The sequence below is a fragment of the Rutidosis leptorrhynchoides genome, chromosome 9 (genome assembly GCF_046630445.1).
Source record: "Rutidosis leptorrhynchoides isolate AG116_Rl617_1_P2 chromosome 9, CSIRO_AGI_Rlap_v1, whole genome shotgun sequence".
Taxonomy (NCBI): Eukaryota; Viridiplantae; Streptophyta; class Magnoliopsida; order Asterales; family Asteraceae; genus Rutidosis; species Rutidosis leptorrhynchoides.
Window position 1 is genome coordinate 192,000,925 of NC_092341.1, and position 14,246 is coordinate 192,015,170.

Genomic DNA, 14,246 nt, shown 5'->3' on the forward strand with positions numbered 1-14,246 from the left:
TTAAAATAAACCCGAGCGTTTCGTTGCTCAAAAAGCTATTATCAAAATTGTATCGTTTTTATCGTATTTCATTATCCGAAATATTTATTTGAATTAATATCAACCCATATTAATTATTATAACCCTCCGAAGATCAAGTACACATTTATTACCCATAAACACATAAAAGTTAAATAATCGCCATTAAATAAACTAACGGAAGGTTTACGGAAATAACGGAGAAATCAGGGTTGTTACATTACCCACCTGTTATTGAAAATTTCGTCCCGAAATTTTAGTGATCGTCCGCTGAAGTAGTTTCCTCGGGAAACAATTGCGGATACTTCAGCCTCATCTGGTCTTCACGCTCCCACGTGAACTCTGGTCCTCTTCTCGCGTTCCACTGAACTTTAACGATAGGAATTCTGCTTTGCTTCAACTGTTTGACCTCACGGCCCAAGATTTCAACAGGTTCCTCAATGAAATGAAGTTTGTCATCTATACGTAGTTCCTCTAAAGGAATAATCAAATTATCATCGGCTAGGCACTTCTTTAGATTGGATACATGGAAAACGTCATGAATACCGCTGAGTGCTTGTGGTAATTCCAATCTGTAAGCTACCGGTCCAACTCTTTCAGTTATCTCAAATGGTCCAACATATCTAGGACTCAGTTTACCTCGTTTCCCAAATCGTACAACACCCTTCCAAGGTGATACCTTAAGCATAACCTTGTCACCAACTTGGAACTCTATGTCCTTCCGTCTAACATCGACGTAACTCTTTTGACGACTTCGAGCCGTCCTCAATCGTTCCTGAATCTGTAGGACTTTCTCAGTTGTCTCCTGAATAATCTCAGGACCTGTCAATTGACTATCTCCCAATTCCCTCCAACAAACGGGAGATCTACACTTCCTTCCATATAATGCTTCGAAAGGTGCAGCTTTAATGCTAGCATGGTATCTGTTATTTTATGAGAACTTAGCTAGTGGTAAATACTTATCCCATCCATTTTCGAAATCAATGACACACGCTCCCAACATGTCCTCAAAAGTCTGCATAGTTCGTTCGCTCTGGCCATCCGTCTGGGGGTGATATGCTGTACTCATATCTAGACGGGTTCCCATTGCTTTCTGTAATGATTGCCAAAACCTGAAAGTAAATCTGCTGTCGCGGTCGGATATAATGGATATAGGCACTCCATGCCAAGAGACAACTTCCTTAATGTAGATCTGAGCCAACTTCTCCATTTTATCAGTTTCCCTTATCGGTAAGAAGTTTGCGGACTTAGTGAGATGATCCATGATAACCCAAATAGTATCGTGATCTCCCGCTGTTCTTGGTAGTTTCGTAATGAAGTCCATGGAAATACCTTCCCACTTCCACTGGGGAATCTCTGGTTGAGTTAATAATCCTGATGGCTTTTGATGCTCAGCCTTGACTTTAGTGCAAGTCAAGCACTTCCCGACATAGGTAGCAATGTCAGCTTTTAAATTCGGCCACCAATAAAACGCCTTCAAATCTTGGTACATTTTATCTGATCCCGAATGAATTGAGTATCTCGACTTGTGTGCTTCCTCCAACACTAGCTCTCTCAATCCACCAAACTTTGGTACCCAAATTCGATTAGCAAAGTACCATGTTCCATCCTCTTTGATGTCAAATTTCTTATCCATTCCCCTGAGAAATTCAACATCGACATTTTCTTATTTCATGGCTTCTTGTTGTGCTTCGCGGATTTGTGATGTGAGATTCGTACGGACAACTATGTTAAGAGCTTTAACCCTAAGAGGTTTCTCTCGCTCTTTTCTGCTTAAGGCATCCGCCACAACATTCGCCTTGCCCGGATGGTATTGAAGTTCGCAGTTATAATTGTTAAGTAGTTCCATCCAACGTCGTTGTCTTATGTTGAGCTGTTTCTGATCGAATATGTGCTGTAAACTCTTATGGCCAGTGAAGATAGTGAACTTGGTTCTAAACAGGTAGTGTCTCCACATTTTAAGTGCAAAGACAACATCTCATAACTCAAGGTTGTGCGTAGTGTAGTTCTGCTCGTAAATCTTTAACTGACGTGATCCATAAGCAATAACCTTTTTTCGTTGCATAAGCACGCAACCCATTCCTTGACGTGAGGCATCATAATAAACAACAAAATCTTCACTTCCCTTGGGTAGAGACAATACTGGTGCAGTTGTTAACTTCTCCTTCAACAACTGAAATGCAGTCTCTTGTGGTTCTGACCACTCAAACTTCTTGCCCTTATGAGTTAATGCGGTTAATGGTCGGGCGATTTTAGAGAATCCTTCAATGAATCTTCTGTAGTAACCAGCTAGACCCAAAAATTGCCTAATCTACGTTGGCGTCTTTGGAGTTTCCCAATTCTTAACCGTCTAAATCTTTGCTGGATCGACCTGTATTCCATTGGCCCCTACAACATGGCCAAGAAATTGTACTTCCGGTAACCAAAAGTCACACTTAGAGAACTTTGCATACAACTGCTCTTCTCTAAGCATAGTCAATATCGAACGTAGATGTTGTTCGTGCTCTTCTCTGTTCTTGGAGTACACCAATATATCATCAATAAACACAATGCCAAATTTATCTAGGTATGGCTTACACACATGTTTCATGAGGTCCATGAACAATGCTGGTGTGTTCATCAAACCAATCGACATCACTGTAAACTCATAATGTCCATAACGTGTTCTAAACGCTGTCTTCGGGACATCAACTTCTTTGACTCTCAATTGTTGATACCCGGATCTCAAATCAATCTTCGAATAACAACTGGATCCCTGAAGTTGATCAAATAAGTCATCCATACTTGGTAGCGGATACCGATTCTTGATTGTCAACTTGTTCAATTCTCTGTAGTCGATACACAATCTCATCGACCCCTCCTTCTTTTTAACAAATAAGACTGGAGCTCTAACTTGGGAATTCGTGGTTATATGACACACCTTCTAGTACATGTCACAATTTAGGGCATTACAACCCTCATGTTCTTCACTATGGGAAGCTCTTGTAGTTCTAAAGGTGCAAATGCGTATATTATACGCGTAACGTGTAGAGACCCGTCCTAATCCATCCGGACGAAGTCCATATCGATTACAAACAATTCACAACAGTTGATTACATCGCGAGGTAATTGACCTCTATATGATAAATTTTACAAACATTGCATTCGTTTTTAAAAGACAAACTTTCGCTACATCGACAGTTGACAGGCATGTAAAGCATTTCATAATATATCCAAATATAATTGACTTAATAATAATCTTGATGAACTCAACGACTCGAATGCAACATCTTTTGAAATATGTCATGAATGACTCCAAGTAATATCTCTAATATGAGCAAATGCACAGCGGAAGATTTCTTTCGTACCTGAGAATAAACATGCTTTAAAGTGTCAACCAAAAGGTTGGTGAGTTCATTAGTTTATCATAAAGAATTTTCATAATTTTAATAGACCACAAGATTTCATACTTCCATTTCTCATAATCATACGTCCCATGCATAGAGACAAAAATATCATTCATATGGATTGAACACCTGGTAACCGACATTCACAATATGCATATAAGAATATCCCCATCATTCCGGGATCCTCCTTCGGACATGATATAAATTTCGAAGTACTAAAGCATCCGGTACTTTGGATGGGGCTTGTTGGGCCCGATAGATCTATCTTTAGAGTTCGCGTCAATTAGGGTGTCTGTTCCCTAATTCTTAGATTACCAGACTTAATAAAAAGAGACATATTCAGTTTCGATCATTCAACCATAGAACGTAATTTCGATTACTTGTGTCTATTTCGTAAAACAGTTATAAAAGTTGCGCATGTATTCTCAGCCCAAAAATATAAAGGGTAAAAAGGTAAATGAAACTCACGCATATAAATATTGTAAAACAGTTAATAAAGCATTTGCATGTATTCTCAGCCCAAAAACGTAAAGAGTAAAAGGGAGCAAATGAAACTCAAAGATATAATTAATGTAAAACAGTTAATAAAACATTTGCATGTATTCTCAGCCCCAAAAATGTAAAGAGTAAAAGGGGATCAATGAAACTCACTTAATGTATTTTGTAGTAAAAATACATATGACTATATTGAACAATGCAGGGTTGGCCTCGGATTCACGAACCTATATCATTTGTATATTTGTTAATATACATAGTTGTAATCGGCAATATATATATATATATATATATATATATATATATATATATATATATATATATATATATATATATATATATATATATATATATATATATATATATATATATATATATATATATATATATATATATATATATATATATAATTTATTAATTATATCCTTTTTATGTTAATAACTTATATGTTCTAGGTATTCATTTTATATATATTTTAGCCAAATAGAATGTTAATTTTGTCATATTATTTATTAAGTGTATTTATATATATGTATTTATACATATATTTATTTGAAAAAAATAGTATTTTATTAATACTAAGATAATATTTGTAGTGATAAAATTAATATTAATGATAATACTCATATTAGTAAAAATAATACTAACAGTAGTTTTTAATAAAATGCATTTTCTAAAAATGATAGTAATAAAAATATTACTTTTTGATAATAATGTTTAATTCTTAAAAATAATAATAATTATAAAAATATCTATTTTACTACTAATGTTAATAATGATAAATAGTTCAATTATAACCCTACTACTAATCGTATTAACAATAAATATGATATTATTACTAATACTTTTGTTGGTAGTAATGATAATAATACTAACAATTATAAAATGATACTAATAATGATATTTATAATAATAGATGGTATTATGTTCATAATAATGATAATAATAATAATAATAATAATAATAATAATAATAATAATAATAATAATAATAATAATAATAATAATAATAATAATAATAATAATAATAATAATAATAATTGATAATTACTACATTTTTAGTGATATTAATAATAATCATAATAATAAGAATCATATTAACAATAATAATAATAATAATAATTAGAATTAATAATTAATAATGATAATAATAATTAAATACATACAAACTACCTCAAAAGAAAAACCTCTTCCAAAAAGAACATGCACCCAGCCGGATTCGAACCGGAGACCTCACGCCCACCCGAACAACACCTTAACCACTCGTCTGACTTGTTTCATCTGATTAAACCCATCCCATTAATTTTATAACCCGTATTTATTCGGCTTCATTTTCCTTTCTCTTTTATCAATCCAATCGGCCAAAACAATACTCAATAATCATAACAACAAATCTATAAAACGTGTTTTGTATTTTTAAACGAAACAAAATAGTTCATAATCAGTGACTTTAAGTCATCAGACATGAGATGAACAACAGAACAAAAAAAATAAAAATAAAAAAAATAAAACAGTGGTTTATCACGTTCATAAACTCAAACATGAATTCGATTTTTTTGAATGTTTTAGAAAAAGTCTATAACACGAAAAAGATCATAAAACGTTCATGGAAACTTTACAACTCATTAATTTTATCAGAAAACTTCAAAACAAACACGAATTTGGTGAAGAACAAGCTAGTTGACTTTTTACTTAGAACTTTGACTTCAAAAATTGGAATTCGTTAGAATGAATTGGAGATTGAGATTTCACAGAAATTTTGCTTGTAAGATTTCTAATAAGAATGCACTTATGGATTTTCAATTGGAATTCAAATTCGAACTCTTGCTAAAAAGTTTAAGAACAGAGAACGACTCTGTGTATTTTTAAGATTTTGGTTTAATTCAATTCGTTTGAAGTATACGAATGCAATGTATCAGTTTTAGTTGGTGATAGAAGGTCACATGGATTTGTTAACACTGAATTGATTAAATATATAATAGATTGGTCGACAGGAAATAAATCAGATACAGGAGTAGGATTAAAAAGAATAAAAAGGCGATTAAGATTGACAACTGTATTTAGATTATATCAGTACTCATATTCGATTAGGTAACATATTTAAAGACAAAAACAAATAACCTAAAGTATGATGGATACGTTAAACAGATTTAGCTTCTTTTTCATGTGATTTTATATATACAATAATATTAATTAATAATTATAATTATATTAGTATTCTAAATAGAATTAATACTGAATTTCTATATATTTATATATAATGCGTTTATATATATATTTTTTTTATTCTGTATATATATGCAATCTGTATATCTTGTTATCTAATTTTCCCATATTTATATTTATTTAATTATCCATATTTACATATGTATATAACTGTATAAATAAATATCTAACATTGTTTTATGTTTCTGCATATGTATAACTGTATTGATTTTAACTATATATATATATATATATATATATATATATATATATATATATATATATATTAACGAAAACATAATATTATTAATTATACATACTTTAAATTTTAATATTAATAATAGAACTATTAATAATAATAATATAAAATCTTAATACTGGTAGTAATATTGATACCAATTCTATTATTAATGTAAATAGAATGTATTGTTCCTAATAGATATTAATTATCATAACACTAGTAATAAATATATTAATTATAATAATATTAGATATTAATAATGATATCAGTAATAATAATCTTGATAAAGATAATAATAATTGTAATACGTATTCATTAATATTAACTAAAATTGTAATCTTACTATCACTTATGATATGGATATTGATAACAATAATGCTAATAATACTAATAACAATAGTAATTATATAACAAATCAATTGTATAAAATTTCATATTTATAATATTAATACACATGTGGTAAAATTCCTATCTATATATTTTATATTGAAATTAATAATATTACTACTACTGATAATAATAATGAAAGTACTCATAATAATACTAATAGAACAATTATGTTTTAATTTATTATTTATTATTAACTATGTAATATTTAATGATAATATAATATATAATCTTTATTGAATGTTTAATATTTATACAGTTTATATATATTATAATATATATATGATCATCAACTATTCATAAAAATCATATATATATATATATATATATATATATATATATATATATATATATATATATATATATATATATATATATATATATATATATATATAACAATTGTTCGTGAATCGTTGGGAATAGTCGAAGGTAATTGAATATATTAAACAGTTCAAAAATTCTGTGACTCAACATTACAGACTTTGCTTATCGTGTTGAAATCAAATAAAGATCAAGTTTAAATTTGGTCGGAAATTCCCGGGTTATCACAGTACCTACCCGTTAATGAAATTTCGTCCCGAAATTTGAGTGAGGTGGTCATGGCTAACCATAAAAATGTTTTCATGACACATACGAGCTGATATTTGAAGTTTTATCCTCATTGAGTAATATGGATAAAATAATTCGATTATTCGAAGAGTACAAATGAAGCTATCACAAAAGAATGAAATGAGTAAATGAGATTCGTCTTAACCGGTGACGTAGTCATAGTTGATTTTAGAATTTAAAGTGCGTCTTAACTTTTGACAGAGTCAGGGTTGAATTCCAGAATTCAAAGGATTAAAGAAAATCTTCGAAATCTAAAGGATTTGATTCTTCGGCGAGTAAGGAAAATTAAGATCTCTAAAATTAAATAGGGTAATCTGCCTTGATTACTCTGTCTGATATTCCCGTTATAAATTAAGCTTTTTTCCGTTCCATTATTTTTTTACCATTCCTATACTTTCTTTCTTAGTTCATACATCCAAAAGATTGTAAAAATGCTTAATCTCATTCTAATCCTTGATATTTTTCTAATTATCATTTCTGTCATCCGTCTTTTCAATCTTCCACCAGAAAAATCTGTTTGCTTCTACGATTACCTTGGGGTGATACTATTCTTAATTATACTGTGTCTTTATGTTGCTATTCGTATTAATATCCACGGTTTGTAACCTTCGTATTGTTATTGGACTTTATATTTTCTCTTATATTTTGGAGCTCTTTGCCTTTTTATTATCCTCCCGACCTCTAATAAAGTGAGTAACGGTCCAGAATTCGTAAGTATGAAATTTTGGATAAACATCGTGTTCTAAATAAGAACTAATGTATTAGCACAATTTGATTTGTCAAATTACCAGAATCATTGAGAATAGAACTATCAAGAATATACTTGCTTGATATGTTCAGAAGTTAAGCAGAATGAAAGAGTTATGTAACATGGAACATAATGACGTTATGATCTGTGAATCATTACGTCCCATTAGAAACTCAGCATGACTTACTGTAATATAATCACGTTGATCTAGTGTCATTATATTATATTAACTCATGCATCAGTTCCCAACATTACTTCAATAACATTCATATTTTAAACTCGAAAGTTTACAGAATATAGAAACTAACAGTTTCTATATTATGTAACACTGATAGCATGGAAAGATTAATGATTTCAGATAAGAATAGTTATGAAAATATCTTCAGAAATATGGAGGATATTTATAATGAAAGATACAATAATATCTTTGAATATCTAAGATCAGAGAATGATGGAGACTATTGTCTGCAAGGGTTTAGAGTAACGAGCAAGATATTTGCTAAAGACTTCAGCAGATATTGAATCATTTAGATTCTTTGAAGTCAAACTTATTCTTTGTGATTTGTCCACGGCTTTCTTCATAGTTTCGCATAATCTGTTTTTCGGTACTAAATTTTCTCTTGAATGTTTCCAATATAATGATACACAGGAAGTACGAAGGGGTATATAATTTCGGACGAGAATATTTATGAAAATATCCTCAGAAATATCGAAGATATTGATGATGATATTTTGAAATTTCTAGGTTCGATGGTTGATGAAGAAAGATTTTCCGAAAGATTTTAACATGACTTTGGAGCAAGATATTCTCTAAATATTTCATCGGATCCAGAATTACCTGAATCCTTTGAATATAGGGTTTGGTCCTTGTATTTGTCCTTGGTCTCCTTCATGGTTAACTCTATCAGTTTTCCAGTTCCAACGTTTCTGAGCTTTTCCAACATATTATTCTTTATCATCAAACTTCCTACGACTAAAGTCATTTATGGTTTCCTACAGTTTCTGCTGCTTCATTCAGCTTTTTCAACATTCAGGGTATTGATTTGTAGATTGAGTGCTTTTCAAAATTTCAGAATGGAAGATCATAGTTCTAAGAGATAAATGTTATATGGATACATATAACTGTTGATGTGGAAACGTTGCGAGACTCACAGTACAGATTTGCTGATTCCCGGTAATTAGTATGGCAATTCTTGTTACAAAATGCGGATAAGTACATGATAGGGTTTTAACGAACAAATATAATAATTCTTCGGAGAACTTAAGTCGATGAGTAATGAAGTTGCAGATAAGTTTCTGTTACAGTGGTGAAATATAAACAGTTCCCCGATAACGATGACGAAAGGCAGGATTATAAATCAAGTTATAATAAGTTTAATCCGAATGAAAGTCAAAATTGATTTGCTGGAGCTATGACAAAATTGGCTAATTTGGAAAGAGATTGCAAAATTATTTTGGGTAATAATAACACTAAAGGAATTAACATAGCTATGTGTTAAACGTTTATTCAGTTTCCAAGAATTTTCAGGTGTATAACTATATGCATAAATCTTTTCTTCCGTGGATGAAGTGCAGTTGGTTCATCCTTCGATTGAGGTGTTTTCAGGAATTATGAAAGATTTTTGAACGCAGATTGTAATCGTCGAGATACAAATGAAGTTTGAGATGAATTCAAGTGACAAACTTGAAGAATTGTTTAGTTTCATATGTTATAGTCAATATTTTAATTCATTTTAATTGTCCAATGTTATTAGTCCACAGTCGATAGTCCACAGTTAATAGTCCAATAATTCATATATAATTGAATATATAATATTTGAATTAATAATTATGTATCGTGACCCGATATTTAAAGTGCGTAAAATAAATAACAGAAAAATAAATGACGATAAATAAAGTGCGTAAAGTAAATAACAGAAATTAAATGACGATAAATAGAATTACAATAATTAAATTGCGATAAAATAAAATGTAATTCGGAATTAACAGTTAGCTAGGAACAGTTAGCTAGGATTTTGTTAGCGTGGTTTCTTAATAAAAATTTAATATTGTTAATTAGTCTGTTTCTAATCAATTTTTATTGTGTCCATTATTTCTTCATTATGCCACTTGTTGGATTCTGATAGGTCAAAATCCAAATATGAAATTGGATTTGAATGAAAATAGTTATTCTTTGGTGAACGGATACGTATCTCGGTGGTTGTAAATAGGATAGTGAATAACTGTTGAATCAGATTCGAAGAATATATAGTGTAACTTATTAATGTGAAATTTAAATATTCCTCGAGTATTACCTACCCGTTAAAATATTTTCACCATTAACAGTTTGTACAAAAGAATTTTTAATTACAATCTTTTCGAAAACACATATATATATATATATATTTTCTTCAGATGTAATCATGGATTTAATGAGTCAATATTATATTAAACTCATTTGATTTTCGGTTGGAACTAGAATAAATAATCTCTAAAACATTAGAGGTTACATATTCGTCATGTCGAACTAAGATAAATGAGGTAGAACGATACGTAGAGCGAAGATCATACTCAAAGTATAGATGGTGATATTAAATCATGGATTGTTGATGGTACTGGTGCTGTTATTGATGGTACTGTTGGTGCCAGTGATGTTGCTGAAGCTGGTACATTTTGCACCATATTCTCCGAATTGGATATTCGAGCGCGAAGTTCGTTGACTTATTACTCCAGGATGATTGTCGGTCGGAACGAGCGGATGAATAAGGTTCAGAATTGTGGATAGAATATAATCTTGTCGAGTTACCCTGGAAATGAGACTGAAAATGGTGTCTCGAACAGGTTCGCCAGAAAACGCTTCAGGTTCATTGGTAAGAGGTGAATTCGGTTGTTAGAAGGGAATGCCTTCTGCGCGTTTCCATTAATTAAGTCGACTACAAACTCATCAGATGAATTGATAATGGCTGATTAGTTAATTCATGCCGATGACGTTGTTTTCGGAGCTTAGGTGAACATCTATGTCGGAATAGCTGTCGAAATAGCTATCGAAATAGCTATCGGAATCTAAGGGACTCGAACTGGTTGCAGGATTCATCTCGTACGATCAAATGAAGGATTTTTGATAAGAAATAGATTATAGGATGTAGATTAGTACCCTGCAATACATAGTTTACATATGCATATATAATACTAAAATCCCATAAGTTACGGAGGAATCTACGGAAGTTGTCAGGCAAAGTTACAGTAACAGATACGCTAAGATATAAAGTAGCAGATACGCTAAGATATGAATTTTTTCTATACACTATTCATGCAGTCAATGCAGTAAAATGTGTCTAGACTAAGAATGATAAGCAAGTGATTCCCTAAGAATGATAAGCAGGAATTTCCGACACGAAATGATAAGCAAAACTTTTGACATGCAGACACGGTCGGAGTCCAGACTCACTAATGCATCCTAACGACTTATCAGTTAGACACACTAATGCAGACCTGGTTCGCTAAGACCACCGCTCTGATACCAACTGTAGAGACCCGTCCTAATCCATCCGGACAAAGTCCATATCGATTACAAACAATTCACAACAGTTGATTACATCGCGAGGTAATTGACCTCTATATGATAAATTTTACAAACATTGCATTCATTTTTAAAAGACAAACTTTCATTACATCGACAGTTGATAGGCATGTAACGCATTTCATAATATATTCAAATATAATTGACTTAATAATAATCTTGATGAACTCAACGACTCGAATGCAACATCTTTTGAAATATGTCATGAATGACTCCAAGTAATATCTCTAATATGAGCAAATGCACAGCGGAAGATTTCTTTCGTACCTGAGAATAAACATGCTTTAAAGTGTCAACCAAAAGGTTGGTGAGTTCATTAGTTTATCATAAAGAATTTTCATAATTTTAATAGACCACAAGATTTCATACTTCCATTTCTCATAATCATACGTCCCATGCATAGAGACAAAAATATCATTCATATGGATTGAACACCTGGTAACCGACATTCACAATATGCATATAAGAATATCCCCATCATTCCGGGATCCTCCTTCGGACATGATATAAATTTCGAAGTACTAAAGCATCCGGTACTTTGGATGGGGCTTGTTGGGCCCGATAGACCTATCTTTAGATTTCGCGTCAATTAGGGTGTCTGTTCCCTAATTCTTAGATTACCAGACTTAATAAAAAGAGGCATATTCAGTTTCGATCATTCAACCATAGAACGTAATTTCGATTACTTGTGTCTATTTCGTAAAACAGTTATAAAAGTTGCGCATGTATTCTCAGCCCAAAAATATAAAGGGTAAAAAGGTAAATGAAACTCACGCATATAAATATTGTAAAACAGTTAATAAAGCATTTGCATGTATTCTCAACCCAAAAACGTAAAGAGTAAAAGGGAGCAAATGAAACTCACGGATATAATTAATGTAAAACAGTTAATAAAACATTTGCATGTATTCTCAGCCCCAAAAATGTAAAGAGTAAAAGGGGATCAATGAAACTCACTTAATGTATTTTGTAGTAAAAATACATATGACTATATTGATCAATGCAGGGCTGGCCTCGGATTCACGAACCTATATCATTTGTATACTTGTTAATATACATAGTTGTAATCGGCAATATATATATATATATATATATATATATATATATATATATATATATATATATATATATATATATATATATATATATATATATATATAAAATTTATTAATTATATCCTTTTTATGTTAATAACTTATATGTTCTAGGTATTCATTTTATATATATTTTAGCCAAATAGAATGTTAATTTTGTCATATTATTTATTAAGTGTATTTATATATATGTATTTATACATATATTTATTTGAAAAAAAAATAGTATTTTATTAATACTAAGATAATATTTGTAGTGATAAAATTAATATTAATGATAATACTCATATTAGTAAAAATAATACTAACAGTAGTTTTTAATAAAATGCATTTTCTAAAAATGATAGTAATAAAAATATTACTTTTTGATAATAATGTTTAATTCTTAAAAATAATAATAATTATAAAAATATCTATTTTACTACTAATGTTAATAATGATAAATAGTTCAATTATAACCCTACTACTAATCGTATTAACAATAAATATGATATTATTACTAATACTTTTGTTGGTAGTAATGATAATAATACTAACAATTATAAAATAATACTAATAATGATATTTATAATAATAGATGGTATTATGTTCATAATAATGATAATAATAATAATAATAATAATAATAATAATAATAATAATAATAATAATAATAATAATAATTGATAATTACTACATTTTTAGTGATATTAATAATAATCATAATAATAAGAATCATATTAACAATAATAATAATAATAATAATTAGAATTAATAATTAATAATGATAATAATAATTAAATACATACAAACTACCTCAAAAGAAAAACCTCTTCCAAAAAGAACATGCACCCAGCCGGATTCGAACCGGAGACCTCACGCCCACCCGAACAACACCTTAACCACTCGTCTGACTTGTTTCATCTGATTAAACCTATCCCATTAATTTTATAACCCGTATTTATTCGGCTTCATTTTCCTTTCTCTTTTATCAATCCAATCGGCCAAAACAATACTCAATAATCATAACAACAAATCTATAAAACGTGTTTTGTATTTTTAAACGAAACAAAATAGTTCATAATCAGTGACTTTAAGTCATCAGACATGAGATGAACAACACAACAAAAAAATAAAAATAAAAAAAATAAAACAGTGGTTTATCACGTTCATAAACTCAAACATGAATTCGATTTTTTTGAATGTTTTAGAAAAAGTCTATAACACGAAAAAGATCATAAAACGTTCATGGAAACTTTACAACTCATTAATTTTATCAGAAAACTTCAAAACAAACACGAATTTGGTGAAGAACAAGCTAGTTGACTTTTTACTTAGAACTTTGACTTCAAAAATTGGAATTCGTTAGAATGAATTGGAGATTGAGATTTCACAGAAATTTTGCTTGTAAGATTTCTAATAAGACTGCACTTATGGATTTTCAATTGGAATTCAAATTCGAACTCTTGCTAAAAAGTTTAAGAACAGAGAACGACTCTGTGTATTTTTAAGATTTTGGTTTAATTC